The sequence below is a fragment of the Xenopus laevis genome, chromosome 1L, assembly GCF_017654675.1.
Source record: "Xenopus laevis strain J_2021 chromosome 1L, Xenopus_laevis_v10.1, whole genome shotgun sequence".
NCBI lineage: Eukaryota > Metazoa > Chordata > Amphibia > Anura > Pipidae > Xenopus > Xenopus laevis.
In genome coordinates, this window is record NC_054371.1 from 223,826,512 (window position 1) to 223,847,358 (window position 20,847).

General features: G+C 39.1%; 1 protein-coding gene across 2 annotated transcripts in view; it reads left to right on the forward strand.

Moving 5' to 3' along the window:
- Positions 1 to 167: 167 nt before the first annotated feature.
- smad2.L (SMAD family member 2 L homeolog) overlaps positions 168 to 20,847 on the forward strand; it is a 50,671-nt gene continuing 29,991 nt past the window's right edge. Inside the window, exon 1 of one of the 2 annotated variants that reach the window (XM_018243400.2) lies at positions 168 to 441. The gene's annotated coding sequence lies outside the window, so the exon portion shown is untranslated. 2 annotated transcript variants of the gene reach the window in all.

Sequence of the window (20,847 nt, forward strand, 5' to 3'; positions counted from 1 at the left end):
GCTCCTATCCCATCAAATATAATTTAATAAAAATGACGTAAAAGTGGGGTTGATTCGAATGGATGCGATTGACAAGACGTTTCTCCAATCGACGTTCGCTTGATGCCCCCGGCAGCCAATAGGCCGTAGGGATTGACAAAGAAGGGCGGAGCCAGTGGTTTTGGCGAGGCTGAGGTTGGCCGGGTGCGATAGCTGCGCGGTTCTGAGTGTGAGGAGCGCAGTGTGTGGGCGAGAAGGGAAAATAAGGACAACAATAATATATAGAGGAAGGAAAGGGGACAGGAACCCGGTGCCCGTTGGGGCCGAGGCGCTGAAGACCTGTCTGTATGAGCGGGGGCTTCCTCTGGCGCCATCTTGGTTCGGGGTCGTTGTTGCGTATTTCCCCCTCCTCCCTCCAGTCCAGTTAGGCCTGACCGGGCCGGGGAGCCGCCACATCTCCAGGTAATTGCGCTTTCCGGCCTCTGCAGAGTTGAGTCTGTAAAGCCGCGCGCGCTGGGCATTCTGGGAGTTGTAGTTCGGGGCACCGAGATATTGGCTGCTCTGTACTTTACATGGGAGAGATAAGCGCGCCTGGCAACTGTTTATTACACTTTATAGATCCCACACTCCAAGTTACAGCCATTGAGGGGTTATTGTGGGACTTGTAGTTCTGCAACTGCTGCATTTTGCTGAGTTTCCTTCCAGCTCTGTTGGATTTAGCGCTGGCGCTGCCCAACTTTCTGCTCTTTCTTTCTGGAACTTTTTAACATGTTTGTGCCACTTTTTAACCCCCAAATACCTTCTCTGTACAGTTCTTTGACTTGTGAAGTCACGACCACTTCCTGTGTCTGCTTTATGGTCTGCACATGGGCCTGGGCTTTTGATTGGTCCAATATGTTAGTTCGGTGCAGCTAAAGGGGATACAACTCCTCCCCCTCCAAACAGCTTTCCATTAATACATTTCATACTTTATTATTGCAACAGTGTCTGTCCATTCCTATTCTCTGGGCTGGTTTCTCGACTATCGAAACGTTAACGGCGAAACCCAACAGACCTGTGAATAGGGTTTCCACCTGGCTGGTAAAAATGATGGCTGATTCCAATGTTATTAATAGGGAAAAAAAAATAAATATATAGGAAGGCCAGTATTTTTTTTCCAGAAAAGGTGGCAACCCTACCTGTGAAGCACCATGCCAGCTGTATTGCTTCAAAGTCAGAACCCGCAGTGCAGAAAGTGCTGCTTTGCTGTTTTTTTCCCAACTTTAAAATCGCTGCATTTTTTAATGACTATATTGGAGGGTTGCTTGGACTTCAGTGTTTATTCTTTCTAATGCTGTTTCATATGCAGTTGATCTATTTATCATGCGATAAGGAGATTAATGGCCACACATTGGAGGAGAGTAATTCAGCAAGTTTTGATACGTTAGAAACGTAAGAATCTTAATAGACAGTAAAACCTAGATTTTACCGCATTTTTCATTTTTTATTTGTGGTCTCACCAATTTATAATGCATTTCCCTGATTTTAAGTAATGGTTTCCTGGATTTTACATCAAAATTTTGTCCTGATGTTCCCAAAAACTGCTTTTTTCCTCTATGAATGTTATTGTCAGTGAAATAAAGAGGTATAAAATACTAATCAGATGTATATGGTTCTGCCTGTAAATGGTCAGTTCCAATGAGTCTGCCCCTTATACAGTCCAGCACCAATCACTTATTGCTTTAGGTTGTGTATGTGACTGACAGAGAGACTTGCACCCCCCATAGTGTAACATTAACACTGCAATGTTTAACCCTTGTTATTAACACACTAAATATTGTATCTCAAAGTAAAACTCACTCCTGTGCTTATATCCTTTCAGTTTTTGAAGAAAATGTTACTTTAACACATTTCCCTGATTTTACATTTTCCCAGATTTTACATAATTTTTTTTTGGTCCCCTGAAAAATGTAAAATGGGGGTTCTACTGTACATAGTTTTTTTTGGGTCACTGGTGTGATTTGTGTGCTTTTTCAGCTGAAAAAGTGATTTTGAGGCTGAAATAGGGTTGCCACTTTTGCTGGCGCCTAAATCCGAACAAAGAGGGTGGGGCGGATAGCATTGGGGGTGGAGCAGTGGTGACATAAGAGGCAGACACATTGAAGTAGGTGGAGTTATGAGGCTAGGATGGGGTTATTGCGTCAATAAAGGGCCCCATACACGGGCCAATAAAAGCCGGCAGACCGAGTCGACAGCTTATTGGCCCATGTGTGGAGCCATCTGACAGGCGTTCCGGAGCGATACCTGGCCAAAAGTCGGCCCGATGTCGATCAGGGAGGGTAAAAAATCCCCTGTCGGATCGCGGCCGCATCTGTTTGTTGACGTGCCCTCGATCCAACCTCCTTTATTGCCTCCATTCTGATCCAATCGTTGGTCCCTAGGGCCCAAGATCTGATCAGCCCGATATTGCCCATCTCAATGTCGGCATATCAGGGAGAGATCCGCTTGTTTGGCCACCTTTAGACACAACTAGCAGGCTTTCCATCCAGTTTTCTCAATATTGTAAAGCAGACAGAAACTTTTGATGTCCAGTTCAAAACCACACTGGTGGCAACCCTATCTCTTATCTATATTCTGCCTGATGAGTAAGCCCAATCCTTTAATTACAGATGTGGGATCTATTATCCAGAAAGCTCTGAAATACAGCAATGCTAATTTTAACAAAGTTTCTTATTTTTGATTGATTTGCTCTTTTGTTGTTGTTTCTGTAATAAGACATTAACCTCACTTGATAATTTATTGGCCAGATTAGTGTTCGGGTTTCACAGGACCCGAACAGACCTTAGAAAAACCAAACTGTTTGGGTCAAAACCGAACAGGTGGCAACCCTATGCTGAAATGAACCAGTACCTCCACTGTCATGCTGAATGGGGTTGGATTAGGCTGCTTTAAAGAAGGAAAGTCTTTTTTTTTTTTTTTTTTTTTTTTGCTGGGGGTGCCAAAAGTTAGCTTATCTGACACCCCAGGCTTGTGCTCCTATCAGCAGAAATCTGCAGCGGCCTAGGGTTATTCCGGTGAGCATCCCGGATCGATCATCTTCGTTTTTCTTTCTTCTCATGGCTGCACATGTGCATTAGAGTGAATAGCTGAACTTAAATGGAAAAGCCGACTATTTCATTCTACTGCTCATGCGTCCGCCCCGAAAAAATTTGAAGAACAAAGAAGCCGATTGCTCCGTAGTGCTCTCTGGCAGAACCCCGGGCCTGTGCAGTTTTTTGCTGATAGGAGCACCGACCGGGGTGTCGGAAAAGTAAATAGAATCAATTGGGGGTGCCTAACATTTGGCACCCCCAAGTAAAAAATTACTTTGCTTCTCCTTCAAATACAGAGCCCAGCAAATATGGCCCATATGCCATCAGCCTAACTCACGAAGGAAAGTTAACCCCAACACTGTAGAAAAAAAGTCACTTAAAGGAGAACTAAAGCTTAAGTAAAGAAGTAGCTAGAAATGTTGTACATGATGTTTTGTGCTTCTGTACCAGCCCAAGGCAACCCCAGCCCTTTAGCAGATAAGATCTGTGTCTCCAAAGATGCCCCAGTAGCTCCCCATCTTCTTTTCTGCTGATTCACTGCACATGCTCTGTGCTGCTGTCACTTACTGAGCTTAGGGACCCACTCGCAATATACAGTACACATAGAATAGAAATGTCACAATATAAGGCTGATTAGTAATTAATACACATAATTACTACATGGCAGCACAGAAACCAGTGCAATTAGCATCAGAATTTAACATTCAGCAAACCTGTAGCATCAGCTTATATCACAGCCAGGGAAGCTCATTTTCTGCTGGATAATTAGTGATGAGCCCTAAGCTTAGCTTCTCAACAGCCAATCAGAGCCCACTGAGCATGTGAGTGTCACAGACACTTTCCAAGATGGTGACCCCCTGTGACAAGTTTGAAGTCCTGGATCATTGCTGCTATTGACAAGCTCAAACTTTAGCCTCATGCAATAAGTTTAGTATATAAAATATGGCATGTTTAGCCACATTCATTTTTAGGGTTTAGTTCTCCTTTAAAGGGGTTGTTCACTTGGCAAACACTTTTTTTCAATTCAGTTGTTTTTAGACTGTTCCCCAGAAATAAAGACCGTTTCAATTACTTTCCATTATTTATTTTTTACTGTTTTTCCAAAATCTAAGTTTAAAGTTGAATGTTTGAGTCTGGCAGCTCAGTAATTCAGGTGCAGACTCTGAACTGTTACAATTTTGTAACATTTAGTTGATATACAGCATCTCTGGAGTATTAGCAACTATTGTATCAATTCTAACAGTTGCCTTTAATGAAACCCACAGATTCTGCTCAGCAGGGACAGATAAGAAATGTATCGATTTAGAACAGTTTACAGGGTCGGCGACCTCCCCGCACTGCTTCAGAAGGTGAAAAATGACACTTTACACTTCATTATTAGAAAAACAGTCACAAAGAAAATATAAAGGCATTGGAAAAAGTCATATCTGGTGATCTATCTGAAAACTAGTTCTTTGAAGGTGAACAACGCCTTTAAAGGAATACTGACACTTAAGCTGGCCATAGATGTTGAGATTTTTAAAAGATCAGATCCTGATCGTGAGACCACGATCTTCTCGGAACGATCAAACGAATTTACCATCAACTAAAAAGACCAATTTGCCAGGAAAACAAAGGGGAGCTGCCTGCTTGGCCCTGCAAACATAGATACATTGCACTGGGACCGACAAAGATTTTTTGACCTGGCCGATCAATTTCCTGACAGATGTCGGCCGAAAAATCGTAAGATCCCACTAACCGCACGATAATTTCGAAGGATTGGTCGGACTTCCCTAAAATCGGTCGTTCGGCAAGAAGAATCGTCGCGTCTATGGGGAGCTTAAAACACTACTCTTTATAATATCAGTCCACATTATAAGTTTCCTGTAGGTCATGTTGACCATTTTTCACTGATTTTTGTAATTGTTCTTACACTTACTAACTCTGACTGTCTTTTGTCAATGCATCAGTTAACAGACTATTGCAGCTCAAATATGACGGCCTCCTTATAGAGGAACATGGGGGGATCAAGTAGGTAATGTAAAAGCAACAGACCATTATTTTACTGCAGAGAATGACCGGGCTATTGACTCGCAGTGACAGGAGGGAAAGTATGTAAATGATAAGAAATTTGTGTATTTGCTTTCTGATAGACTACTTGCCCTTTAGAAAATGCTATTTAAGTAGCTGTCCCTGTGTGACTTGTATTTAGGCTTATAGGGCTCCACTTGTATGAGTGCTAGCTGTTTGCAGGTTTTGCTTCTCAATAAGGTCGGTTTCCCATGGGGTGTTTGCAGTGCTCCAGTCACCCAGAGGAAACGGCAGCGGTCAATACACTCCTGTTTTTCATGATGCAAAAGAGCTGTGGAGTGTATTATTCTGGACCCGTATATGTATTTATGTGGTTTCCCATTTTGTCAGCATCGGCCTGTTTTACTCTGGGGACTCCTGCTATTCACAACCTATTGTGTCCCCCCTCCCCCAGCAGTGTTTACATTCCTGGCTGACCCTCCCCCTGGTGTTTTTGTGCACTGATACAGACACCAGAGCTCCAAGCCCTTCCGCTTGCCGTACATCAAGACAGTTCATGTTTAGATTATGCACAGATTAATTCTGTCCTTTACAAGAAATCGTAACACCAAAAAATGAAAGTGTTTTAAAGTATTGAAAATATCATGTAGTGTTGCCCTGTACTGGTAAAAATGGTGTGTTTGCTTTAGAAACACTACTATAGTTCATATAAACAAAATGCTGTGTAGCAATGGTGGAAATTGAAAAAAGTCTATATGGCACAGGTTAAATAGTAGATAACAGATACTATTATGTTCTACAGAGCTTATCCGTTATCTGTTGTGTAACTTGAGCCCTTTCTCCTTTAAATGGCTGCCCCCATGGCTACACAGCAGCTTGTTTATATAAACTATAGTAGTACTTATCTGTTATCTACTGTGTATCCTGTGCTTGAATGGCTGCCCCCATGGCTACACAGCAGCTTATTTATATAAACTATAGTAGTACTTATCTGTTATCTACTGTGTATCCTGTGCTTGAATGGCTGCCCCCATGGCTACACAGCAGCTTATTTATATAAACTATAGTAGTACTTATCTGTTATCTACTGTGTATCCTGTGCTTGAATGGCTGCCCCCATGGCTACACAGCAGCTTGTTTATATAAACTATAGTAGTACTTATCTGTTATCTACTGTGTATCCTCTGCTTGAATGGCTGCCCCCATGGCTACACAGAAGCTTGTTTATATAAACTATAGTAGTACTTATCTGTTATCTACTGTGTATCCTGTGCTTGAATGGCTGCCCCCATGGCTACACAACAGCTTGTTTATATAAACTATAGTAGTACTTATCTGTTATCTACTGTGTATCCTCTGCTTGAATGGCTGCCTCCATGGCTACACAGCAGATTGTTTATATAAACTATAGTAGTACTTATCTGTTATCTACTGTGTATCCTCTGCTTGAATGGCTATCCCAGATGTATTAGAGCTCACTCAAATAAATGATTCCAGTACAAACAAAATCTAACAAAATAACTGCCTTTTGCACAAATCCTTCATGTAGAGAGACATGATGTCTGTAGAGAGACATGATGTCTTATTCATCTTTTAGGAAAGGAATCCTTTCCTAGGAGATGGATTAGAGCTCACTCAAATAACTGATTCCAGTAAAAACAAAATCTAACAAAATAACTGCCTTTTGCACAAATCTTGCATGTAGAGAGACATGTCTGGTGATTTTAATAGAGTCGGCTCTAATACATCTTCTAGGCAAAATGAGCCCCCCATAAGATATATTTGATGTAACTGTCAATGAATATCTGACACCCAACTTCTGAATGAAGACAGAATGAAGAGAAACAGAGTGAGGGATAGTGAAGGTAAACTTTATTATTTCAGAAACACTACAGAATTTTTAATTGATTATATTTAGAAAGTTTCTTATTTCAGTGGGCTGAAGCTTATATACATTTCTTTTTATCCAATCCACCAGCAAGGGGTATGAATATCCGCACAGTGATCCTCTGATTTATCGGCTATGAATCTGAACAGAAATGAGAGGGGCCTCTACTTCTCTCTTCTGAATCCTAATTTCTCACACACTCACAGAGAAAAGGCATCAGCAGATGTAATTTTCGGTCCGACAGACATCTTGGATAGTTAGGCAATGAAGAGCTCCATTTGCCTGGATGATGTATTAGAGCTCATGCTTTTAAAATTACCAGAAATCTTTTTTCTGTTATATTTTGCTTGTGTTGGAGTTGTTAGCTTAAATTTGCTAGGAAAGGGCTCTTCCCCCTATAAGATACATGGGATCTTAAGCTCCCCATAGACGCGACGATTCTTCTTGCCGAACGACCGATTTATGGCCAGCTTTACTGTCAATGAAAATCTGACACCAGGCTCTTGCATCAAGAGAGAATGAAGAGAAACATATGCTGAGAGATTGATATTGAACATAAACTTGATTATTTCACAAATGTTTCTGACATTTTAATTGATTGTATTTAGAATGTTTCTTATTTTAGTATTCTGAAGCTTCTATTACATTCTCATTTTCACGATAGGTCCCCTTTAAGCAGCTCATGGCAGCTTTCAATGGCAAATGGGTTGTCTGCCACATGATATCTAGCAGAAAACAGCAGTAGATGGTCAGATCAATTTAGCATGGAGCTTCTAAGGGCTCCGTGGGCTTTTTTTGTTTGATATCATAAGGTTAATGTCAGTTGGCCCTTGAACATGCAGAATGGCAAATATTTGGCCTGCTGAGTGTAAAGAAAGATTGTACAGCACTGATCTACATCATGGAGGTAGCTATTCAAAATTCAAATCAGGTTACATAGCAGAAAACCTATGCTCTGTAGAATACAATTGTGTTTTACAGAGCTAATCTATCTTCTGTGTAACCTGTGCCCTTTATCCTTTTTTTCCAGTTTGCATGGCTGCCCCCGTGGCTACACAGCAGCGTATTTATATTAACTACAGTAATCTTTCTGAAGCAAACACACCGCTTTTACCAGCCTGGAGAAACATAACCTTATATTCTTAAACGCTTTCATTTTTTGGCGTTACTGTCCCTTTTATAAGTTTTATTTTAGTATTTATTCGAGTGCCAAATTTTCAGAATATCACTCTCTACATCATAAAGTAATAAAAAGTACATGAACAACCCCTTTAAGACTCTGTTTAGAAGTGCTGTTTCAGATATAACTACAGCACCTGCCAATTTAAAGGGATACTGTCATGGGGAAAAATTTTTTTTTTCAAAATGAATCAGTTAATAGTGCTGCTCCAGTAGAATTTTGCACTGAAATCCATTTCTCAAAAGAGCAAACAGATTTTTTTATATTTCAATTTTGAAATCTGACATGGGGCTAGACATACTGTCAATTTCCCAGCTGCCCCAAGTCATGTGACTTGTGCTCTGATAAACTTCAATCACTCTTTACTGCTGTATTGCAAGTTGGAGTGATATCACCCCCTCCCTTTTCCCCTTAGCAGCCAAACAAAAGAACAATGGGAAGGTAACCAGATAGCAGCTCCCTAACACAAGATAACAGTTGCCTGGTAGATCTAAGAACAGCACTCAGTAGTAAAAACCCATGTCTCACTGAGACACATTCAGTTACATTGAGAAGGAAAAACAGCAGCCTGCCAGAAAGCATTTCTCTCCTAAAGTGCAAGTCACGTGACCAGGGGCAGCTGGGAAATTGACAATATGTCTAGCCCCATGTCAGATTTCAAAATTAAATATAAAAAAATCTTTGCTCTTTTGAGAAATGGATTTTAGTGCAATTCTACTGGAGTAGCACTATTAACTGATGCATTTTGAAAAAAAACATGTTTTCCAATGACAGGATCCCTTTAAGTGTTTATGGTCACTCCCCAAATCGAAAACTAAACTTCTTTTAAAGTTCTGCATCTTTGCCCTTGTCATTGAAATATTCCAAAATCAAGACACAAAACAGGTAAGCAGAAGTTTTTTATAAATGTGGATTACCGGAGTACTGGTTATCTAATTGTCTGCTGCGCAAGAAGCCATCATGGAGTAGCTTCATTTTCCTTCATAAGAAAACAATAGGCAAAATGTGGCACTCGTGTTGGACAAGGGTCATAATGATCTTTAACAAAGTACAATTCAGTGTTTTTTGCAGCAATGGACTTTTTTGTCTTCCAAAGCCCCAGTTAGCAAATTTAGAGCTAATAAAGGGGTTGTTTACCTTTGCGTTAACTCTAGACAATTTGTAAATGATTTTAATTTATTTGTGTTTTTTTTATTTAGCTTTTTATTCAGCAGCTCTCAAGTTTTCAATTTCAGCAATCTGCTTGCCATAGTCCAAATTAACCTAGCAACCATGCATTGATAAGAATAAGAGACTGGGATATGAATAGGAGAGGCCTGAATAGAAAGATGAGTAATAAAAAGTAGCAATAACAATACAATTGTAGCCTTTTTATTCAATGGGACCCCCATTTGTAAGCTTGAAACAGTCAGAACAAGCGGATAAATAATTTAAAAACTATAAATAATTAAGACCAATTGAAAAGTTGCTTAGGATTGACCATTCTATAACATATCCCTTTAAGCCTGCCCTTCAGTTGTGAAGGCTCACTTGTACATACCCCAACCAGTGCGGATTGTTTTGTCTGTTTATTGAATACTTTTAATTTGTGGCTTTTATTCCCTGCAAAGCTTGAAGGTTAGTTTCTCTGTGAAAAAGAACTCTCTGCCTTCCATGTCCAAAATTTGTCCAGTCAGCAGCTTGCCTTGTTGAAAAACAAAAATATTTATGGTATTTGTTATTTATAGCACTAAACTATGCAGAAAAACTAACTTCAAACCTTTAATTTTACTTCTTGGTTATTTGGTGCAATTGTGAGAAGGCAGTTATTCTCCCCAGTTTAACCCCTCGTGCGATAATCTTTTCTGTTAACCCAATTCACACGCTTTCAAGTTCCCTTTTGATGCCCAACATTTGTCCAGGCCTGTCTTGGCTCATAACAGTGTTTCAGATATATGAAAACATTGCTGTATCAGCCATAGTTCCAGGAATATCGAGGACATTTTACCCTAAATGACCTGAAAGCTTTTCTCCAGCTGGCCACAGAGAAGCAGCGAGGAAATAGTGATTAGAAATGGGAACATGCGCAGTTAAGTGGATTTTATTATTATTAACATTAATTTATATAGCGCCAACATATTTCGTAGCGCTGTAAAGTAAATGTGTTTATACAACTAAATCACATGAATTACATACATAGAACATATGGAGTTATATACATCACAATCAATACCGTACAAAAGGTGAGGAAGGCCCTGTGCAGAAAGAGCTTACAATCTAAAGGGAAGGGAATAATACTCAAGGTGTGGGAGTGGGCAAGATCAGAAATAAGTGGGTGAGAGATGTGGTACTGTATGTGGTATTGCATTTGGTAGTGAAGAGTGAGGGTAGGCTTCTTTAAATAAGTGCGTTTTAAGAGATTTCTTGAAAGCAGAAAGGTTGGAAGAAAGTCGGACAGACTGCGGGAGAGAGTTCCAGAGGAGGAGTGCAGCCCTTGCAAAGTCTTGAATGTGAGCATGTGAGGAGGTAATGAGAGAAGAGTTGAGTAGCAGGTCAGTAGAGGAGCGTAGTAAGCGATTTGGTGAGTATATAGAGATGAGTTCAGTGATGTAGGATGGGGTCGTGTTATGAAGTGCTTTGAATGTAAGGGTCATTAATTTGAATTTAATTCTGAAGAGTAGTGGAAGCCAGTGCAGGGATTGGCAGAATGGCGAGGCAGAGGAGGAGCGGTTGCTGAGGTGTATGAGCCTCGCAGCAGTGTTCATTATGGACTGGAGAGGTGACAGTCTCTAGTGGGGAAGGCCAATTAAAAGAGAGTTACATTAGTCTAGATGTGATATGACAAGAGAGTGAATAAGAATTTTGGCTGCATCTTGGGTGATAAATGATCGTATTTTGGATATGTTCCTTAGGTGGAAGTGACATGATTTAATAAGTGACTGGATATGAGGAGTGAATGACAGGGCAGAATCTAGGATAACCCCAAGGCACCGGGCCTGGGGAGAGGGGGTGATAGTGGGTTTGTTGTTTATTATGGATACTTCTGGAATGTTAATAGTGTTAGTTGGAAGAAAGAGAACCATTTCCATTTTAGAGAGGTTTAATTTAAGGTAGCGTTGCGACATCCAAGTAGAGATAGAGGACAGACAGGAGGAGACTTGAGTTCTTGAGTTCTGGGTTGAGACCAGGAGATGTGAGAGAGATCTGAGTATCATCAGCATAGAGAGGATAGTGGAAACCATACAAGCTGATTCATTTGCTGAGGGAGGAAGTTTAGAGGGAGAATAATAAGGGGCCCAGGACAGAGCCTTGAGGAATCCCAACAGAAAGAGGTAGGGGAGAAGATGCTACTTCATTGTAGGAGACACTGAAGGAACGATTAGTGAGGTAAGAAGAGAACCAGGACAGGGCTATGTCACGAAGGCCAAGCAAATTCGGGGATAGGGTTTACAGGGCTAATGTAAGGTAATATAGATACTTTCATGAGGAGGGTTATTAACTAAACCTCAATTTTTTCTGGTTTGGCTTTTTTGGGGCAAAACTGTTTTCAAGGAAAAAAAAAAACTTGCATTTTTTGAGATTTATGCCCCAAAGCTGCAAAAAGCCAAAAACCAAAATTCCACCATCTCAGACCTTTTGAGGTCCTGTACAAGTCAATGGGAGACTCCTCTATCCCAAATTGACGTTATTATGGTCTTCGGTTGGTTTAGCCTGAAAATCCAACCTTTTCGGGGGTTTTCAGGCAAAAACATGAAACAAAATTGAGGAATTTGGGGAGCCTGAAAAATTGGAGCGATATGGGTTTTTGCTTAACTGAGTTTTTCTGCGATCCGATTAATTTGGGTAAATATATATATATATATATATATATATATATATATATTAATAAATAAGATCAAATCTAGTTTGGCTGTTGGTTTTTTTTTTGTAATAAAATATGAGAAACTAATTTAGAAGGCCCATTTATCAAAGGTCGAATTTTGAATTTCATGTGAATTTTTTTTTTTTTTTTTTTTAACTCTAATAAATCCGAATATACTTACAATTCGTCTGGGAGTTTATTTAAGAAAACGTCGAACGTCTAGAGCTCTAATGAATATTGCCGACCCGAAAACTCGAATCGAATTAGAATTGAATTTGACTAAACTCAAATCTATTGTCAGTAAGGCTATTTACATCTTCAAATGGGTCACTGGACCTCTGCCATTGACTTCTACATTAACATGGCAGGTTTTAGGTGGAGAATAGTCAAATTCGAATTAATCCCATTGTCCAGGTATGATAAATCTTGAATTCGATTTTGGATAATTCCCAACTCTAATTTCTGAGTTTTGACCAACTTTGCTGGAACTATGGCTAATACAGCAATATTTAAGGGGGTTATTTACTAGGGGGCAGATTTATTAATGTTCAAATTGGAAATTCAAATTTTGAGTTAGATAATTGGTCAAAACTCAGAAATTCGTGTTGGGAATTATCCAAAATCGAATTCAAGATTTATCTTACCTGGACCCTGGAATTAATTCGATTATCTTCTGCTTAGGAAAGATGTGAGAGCAACCTTTTTCTTTCTCCAATTTCCTTGACTACTTGGTGGTCAGACAGGTGGGAAAATGACCAGTAGGGGGCGCTGTTGTAACAGAATTCATTCATATTAACAGTACAGGTATACCATAATAGCTTGGTATTAAAACAAAATAAATAATTCATGTACATTGCAAAAGTGCTTAGAATAGCACCCTCGTTCATTTTACATTCACTTATTTTTAAGGTTTACTTATGCATTAAATTGCAAACTGGAGAGCAGCTGTGCAAAAAGCTAAATAATTAAAACAATATCTTTTTACCCTAATCTTGATGTATATGTTATTTGGATACAATATTTATTTTTGTAACAATGTGGTGGGATTCGGCCTTTTTCCGCAGAATTCGGATTCGACCGAATCCTTATCCCTGGTCCGAATCCTAAGTATTAGTATTTGGCACATACATGCGTCTGTGTGAGTACAGCCCCCTTTAAAATAATTGACTGCCTCTGCTCCTGCGCTCCCCTGCGGCTGAACGGAAGAAAGCGGAGCGCAGGCAAAAACGGCTGTGTGTAAGAGCCCTAAAGTCAGAACTCCAGCGCTGGAATACATTTCTGTTAATTGCAGAGCCACCATGCTGCCCTATATGTTATGAATTAAAGGCATACTGTCACTGGAAAACATTCCCCCCCCCCCCCCCAAAACGCACCAGTTGTTAGTGCTGCTGCAGCAGAATTCTGCACTGAAATCTGTTTTTTTTTTTATAAAAGCAAACAGATTTTCTATTTCATTTTGAAATTTGACATGGGACTAGACATATTGTCCGTTTGCCAGCTGCCCCCAGTCATGTGACTTGTGCTCTGAGAAACCTCAGTCACTCTTTACTGCCTCGCTGCAAGTTGGAGTGATATCACCCCTCCCTTCTCTCCCCAATTGTTTGGCTGTTGAACCATATCCCAACTAAGATATAATTAATCCTTATTGAAATCAAAACCAGCCTATTGGGTTTATTTCATGTTTACATGATTTTCTAGTAGACTTAAGGTATGAAGATCCAAATTACGGATAGATCCGTTATCTGGAAAACCCCAGGTACTGAGCTTTCTGGAGAACAGATCCCATACCTGTACTGGTTTTTTTTAATTCAGAGAAAAAGGAAATCATTTTAAAAAAAAATTGGTTTATTTGAATAAACTGGAATTTCTGTAATTAGGAGCTTTCTGGATATTGGTTTCCAGATAACAGGTCCCATACCTGTATAACTATTCCTCCACCCGTTCCGTGTTGAATTTAGTCTATTGTACATGTTTTTTTTCGAGTGTAGAATATGTTCAGGAAGCTATTCCATTAGAAGTATTCCAGACTCAATGTAACAAAGTATATATATATATATATATATATATATATATATATATATATATATATATATATATATATATATATATATATATATATATATATATATAAAATCAGCCCAGCTTTTCTCAAGGGATAGAAGTACATTGTCTTGCACTAATTCATCAACTGTTACTAATTATGTCAAGTTCAGTGGTTGCTTTTATTGGGAAACTTTCATCTTCCTTCTGAGACTGCACCGCCCAACTATCTGTAGAAGATGCCAAGGCCATGGAGTCTCCGACACCCCTCAGTTGTGTATTCTAAGCCCAGGCTCTGTGACTCTTGCACACAATTACACTAGGTGAGACACAAGAAGCCTGCTCCAAAAACATCCTTCAATGGAAAGCGTTGGCTTTGCGATCATTGCTTTATATTCACAGACTGGAGTATTTAAAGGAACACTGTCAGTGAGCCAGGAATTATTCATCTGCTCTTACAGGGAGAAGCAAACCCTGCTCTGCTTGTGCTCTTTGATTAAAAACATATTTTTGTAAAGAGGCAGTTCACCTTAAAGGGGAACTATCTCAAAAATGAAAATTTAATATAAGCTTCAGCATACTGAAATACGTTTTCTAAATATAATCAATTAAATATTCTGTACTGTTTCTGAAATAATCAAGTTTATCTTCACTATTCCTCTCTCAATATCTGTTTCTCTTCATTCTGTCTTCATGCAGCAGTTGGGTGTCAGATATTCATTGACAATTAGATCCAATATATCTTATAGGGGGGCTCCTTTTGCCTAGAAGATGTATTAGAGCTCACTCTATTAAACTCACCAGACATCATGTCTCTCTACATGCAGAATTTGTGCAAAAGGCAGTTATTTTGTTAGATTTTGTTTGTGCTGGAATCAGTTATTTGAGTGAGCTCTAATACATCTGCTAGGAAAGGAGCCCCCCTATAAGATATATTGGATAATGAATATCTGACACACAACTGCTGCATGAAGAGAGATAGTTCCCCTTTGAAATCAGCATACGTATATAACATGTTTTTCTAAATTTTGCACTATTTTTGTATATTCCCTAGCGACCAGGCTGTGGTTTAATGACAGATTGGCAGGTGAATAGTGAAAAAAATAGATAAAAAAAGTTACACTATATATCACTGTGTGCATCATGCTAATATTTAACCTTGACCGTTGCACTTTACATATTAGATGTCCTTATATAAAACTCATACATGTCTGTGGAGCCCTCAAGCAGCTTTGGGGTCAAGTATCTGTAGTGGGGCCTTAAAGGGGTAGTTCACCTTTAAGTTAAATTTTAATATGTTATAGAATGACCAAGTCTAATCAACTTTTTAATTGGTCTTCATTATTTTTTTTTTGTTATAGTTTTTTAATTATTTGCCTTTTTCTGACTCTTTCCATCTTTCAGATGGGGGTCACTGACTCCATCTAAAAAGAAATGTTTAGGGATGCAACGAATCCACTATTTTGGATTCAGCCGAACCCCCCGAATCCTTTGCAAAAAATTTGTCCGAATACCGAACCGAATCCAAACCCTAATTTGCATATGTAAATTAGGGGTGGGAAGGGTAAAACATTTTCTACTTCCTTGTTTTGTGGAAAAAAGTCACGTGATTTCCCTCCCCGCCCCAATTTACATATGCAAATTTGGATTCAGTTCAGCCGGGCAGAAGTATTCGGCCAAATAGGAATCCTGCTGAAAAAGCCGAATCCTGGATTCGGTGCATCCCTACAAATGTTCTTTAAGGCTACACATTTATTATTGTTGCTACTAGGTATGCACCGAATCCACAATTTTAGAACCTCCGAATCCTTTGCGAAACATCGGCCGAATGCCAAACTGAATCTGAATCCCATATGCAAATTAGGGGTAGGAAGGGGAAAACATTTTTTACTTCCTTGTTTTGTAACCTAAAGTCAAGCGCTTTCCCTTCCACCCCTAATTTGCATATGCAAATTTGGGTTTGGCCAGGCAGATGGATCCGAATCCTGCTGAAAAAGGCAGAATCCTGGCCAACCCCGAACTGAATCCCGGATTCGGTGAATCCCTCGTTGCTACTTTTTGTTACCCTATTTATTTATTTTTCTATTCAGGCCTTTCCTATTCATATTCCAGTCTCGTATTCAAATCACATTTGGACACCAGCAACCAGACAGCCGAAATTACAAACTAGTGAGCTGCTGATTAAAAATCGAAATGAGTCAAAAACCACAAATAATGATAAAAGAAAACCAATTGCAAATTGTCTCATAATATCCCTCTCTACATCATACTAACAGTTAGCTCAAAGGTGAGCAACCCCTTTAAAGGGATACTGTCATGGGAAAAAACATTTTTTTCAAAATGAATCAGTTAATAGTGCTGCTCCAGCAGAATTCTGCACTGAAATCCATTTCTCAAAAGAGCAAACAGATTTTTTTATATTCAATTTTAAAATCTGACATGGGGCTAGACATTTTGTCAATTTCCCAGCTGTCCCCAGTCATGTGACTTGTGCCTGCACTTTAGGAGAGAACTGCTTTCTGGCAGGCTGCTGTTTTTCCTTCTCAATGTAACTGAATGTTTCTCTGTGTCTCAGTGAGACATGGGTTTTTACTATTGAGGCAGCTGTTATCTTGTGTTAGGGAGCTGTTATCTGGTTACCTTCCCATTGTTCTTTTGTTTGGCTGTTGGGGGAAAAAGGGAGGGGCTGATATCACTCCAACTTGCAGTACAGCAGTAAAGAGTGATTGAATTTTATCAGAGCACAAGTCACATGACTTGGGGCAGCTGGGAAATTGACAATATGTCTAGCCCCATGTCAGATTTCAAAATTGAATATAAAAAAATCTGTTTGCTCTTTTGAGAAATGGATTTCAGTGCAGAATTCTACTGGAGCAGCACTATTAACTGATTCAGTATCCCTGTAATGTGTATAAATACAACTGCCAGTTCTGTTGTATTCAGCATTAACATCCTTTGATAGTGCCTTGCTAGCCGTCAACATATGGTTTCTAATGGGGGGAATAACCGAGATTTATTTCAATGTCATGGGCCTTTAAAAATGAGAACAGAATAAGTAGTTTTTACTGTCTTTCTGCTGCTCCTACTATAGTGGCTATTAAGAACATCTATTGGTAAATGTTTCCATTCATGAGGTCATTGACATTTTGTGTAATACTATAATTCAGTGTGTTTATAGACTCATTATCATTTTATGATGCTATGGAAGTATGTCTTGTTTTACTGCTAAATGGAACAGTTTAGTTTGTGCTATTTTAGAATACAGGGTTCACTCGGAATAGTGGGCCAGACACCACTATAAAATTGTCGTTTCACCCCGTTGCAACGGAGGCTTGAGTAAAGATTATTCTGGTGAATGTTTTCATTAAATCTGCTGATGGAACTATGGGATGGGATGCAACCTGTGTAAGCCCAATCGGTTTACCTTATGGGAAGAGCCTTTAGCATCGTGCTGTTTATACCATGCGGGGAGGCCCATTAATCAAAGGTCGAATTTGTGAATTTTTTTTCAATTCGAATATACTCACATTTCAACTGGGAGGTTATTTAAAGGTGTAAAAATAAAAACTAGGTAAATAGACAGGCTGGGCAAACTAAAAAATGTTTCTAATATAGTTACTTAGCCAAAAATGTAATGTATAAAGGCTGGAGTGATTTGATGTGTAACTTGTCAGTCAGAACCCAACTTCCTGCTTTTCAGCTCTCTTGGTTTATACTGACTGGTTTATACTGACTGGTTACCGTGGCTACCAGGCAGTAATCGGAGACTTGAGGGGGGCCACATGGGTCATATCTGTTGCTTTTGAATCTGAGCTGAATGCAGAGGATCAATTACAAACTCACTGAACAGAAATGTACCATGTGGCCCCCCTTATAGTCACTGACTGACTCAGAGTTAGAGAGCTGAAAAGCAGGAAGTAGTGTTCTGGCTATTATGTTACACATCCAGTCACTCCAGCCTTTATACATTACATTTTTGGCTAACTAACTATATTAGAAACATTTTGTATTTTGCACAGCCTATCTATTTACCCAGTTTTTATTTTCACACTGAACTATTACTTTAAGAAAAAATTTGAATGTCTAATATTCGATCTAGTGGTTCCGACCCGAAAATTCTAATCCTATTCGATTCGTATTTGATTCATACTAATAGCTCAAATGTCAGGAAGGCTATTAACCTCTCAACTGACCTTTTCCATTGACTTATGTATGGGACCCGTTATCCAGAAATCTGTTTTCCAGGAAGCCCCGAATTACGGAAAGGCCTTCTCCCATGGGGGCAAATTCACTAAAGGACGAAGCGCCTAACTAAGCGTTAATTCGGTAGCGCAGCGCATTTTTGTTAATTTGCAGATTCACTAACATACGCTGGCGTAAATTCGCTAGTGTTACTTCGCACCCTTACGCCTGGCGAATTTGCACAACGGACGTAACTACGCAAATTCACTAACGCGCAAGTTAAAAAATGTTCGAAGTCCCAAAAAACGTTGGCGTTTTTTCTTTTTTTTATGGGTGATAGGCTGAAAAAGATCGAAAATTTTTTTGGGCCTACCCTCCTTCCCCCCCTTCATTTCCTAACTCATGGCACCTTAATTATACAGTGGGCACATGTGTAGGGCAAAATAAAAATTTTCTTTGCTGTTTTGAAGGTTTCCCAGGCTTGTGTAGTGCTGCTACATATACCTCCATTGTAACTTCAATTTGGCCATATGCAAATTGCTTGGCGAATTAACGCTAGCGCAACTTCGCAACCTTACGCTTCCCCTGAGCGCAATTTCGGATTTTAGTGAATTTGGGTAGCGCTATCGAAAATACGCCTGGCGAAGTGCGGCGAAGCGGACGCTGGGGCAACTACGAATCTTAGTGAATTTGCCCCATAGACTCCATTTTATCCAAATAAAACCCATTTTTAAAAATAATTTCCTTTTTCTGTGTAATAATAAAACAGTACCTTGTACTTGAGCTTTCTGGATAACAGGTTGCCGAATAATGAAAAAGACTATAATCTATGACCAAATATTGTAGGTATAACACAATAGTAGGTAAACTGATCGATACAGGGGCTAAAGACGGTCCTGCTCAAGTGAGCTTACAATCAAAAAAAGATTTTTACCAGCATCTGAAATTGCAGTGAAGCCGCTGGTGATAACTGGGTCATTCGTGTATTCATTTTCCTGATCTGATTCATGGAAAACTAAATCCTTGCTGGCCCCATTGCAAATTATATCTTTTTGTTTTGTTTTTTTCGTAATTTTTAGCAGAAAACATGTTCAGTTGTAAGTGGTGCCTGGCTAATGTCAGAACCGATAGATATCTAAAGAGCCCAATCAAATGAATGACTTGTAGTTGCAAGCTTAAAGTAGATAACTGTTTCCTATGGGCCTGCCCGCTTTGCCCTTTATAGTTCACGTAGTTTGCCCAGTAGGAAACAATGAAACCTATTTTTAAATACGAACACGTCATTCCTGCAGTTTAAACCCAAAAACACATTTATTTATTTTTAGCTTTATTTCTTTAAGCGCAAACAGGTTTTAGTTACTTGGCAGATAAAAGCCAGTTGCATAAAATCACCCAGGTCATGATTATTTGCACTCAGAGCAGCCTGTGAGTGGTGAATACCTGGCAGCCTCATGTTTGTTTCTCCGGGGGATGCCAGTTGGGCAGTGACTAGCTCAGTAAAACTCATTTTCAATAGAAAAAGCCTAAGCTTGCTTCCTTAGAAGCTGCTTTTAGTTTATAAAAATAAAATAATGAGGACGGTCCCTAGTCTTGGGTTCTGGTTTAAAACACATACATATCATAAGCCAATGAACCGCACTCTCGGGTCTTCCATGATCGTGAAAAAAGTATATTCAATGTTTCGGCCCCTCTTTGCGGGCCTTCTTCATATTATAGATTCCTGAAGAAGCCCCGCAAACGGGGCAGAAACGTTAAATAAACTATATATACACATTCATACAGTTATGGGATTCCTTATCTGGAAACCCGTTATCCAGTCTATGGGAGACTTTCTGTAATTTGGAGCTGTTCATTCATATTAACTGTGTGCCTAAATTCAGAGTCAGTGGAAGACTGCAAGTGTGGATATAATATAAATAATTGTTTCATATTTTTATATATATATATATATATATATATATATATATATATATATATATATATATATATATATATATATATATATATATATATATATATATATATATATATATATATATATATATATATATATATATATATAACAAGGGAAAGTTGTGCTTATCACTAATATTTAAAACCATTAGGTGGGGGTGCAATTAGGCTGTAACCACAAAATACATATAGTCAAATACTCTAGTATTTGACTATATATATTAAATAGAAAATATAATATACTTTACAAGATTAAAAGTATATACAATTTTATTAAAATGTTTACACTTTGGGGGTTATTTATCAAAGGTCAAATGGTTTTTTTTTTTTTTTTTTTTTTTTTTTTTTTTTATACCTCAAATAAACTCACTAGTTGTGTGCGGGTTGATATCTTCGACCCGCACCTGACCCTAACTCGACCCGTCCGCTATTGCCCCCTTATTTATAGACCTGCCCCGCAGTGACGTCACAAATGGGGCGGGCTTGAGTCTATAAATTTAGGTTCCGGAAGTGCTAGGTCGCAACCCGAAGATTTGGTGCAGGAGTCTGCATCATGTAGGCTATTAACATCTTCAAATGGTTCAAGGGACCTCTGTCATTAACTTCTACATGACCTCGACAGGTCAAAAATATGAGTTTTGACCAAAAAAATATACTCAAATTTTCATTGAAAACACAACTCAAACCTTAATAAATAACCCCC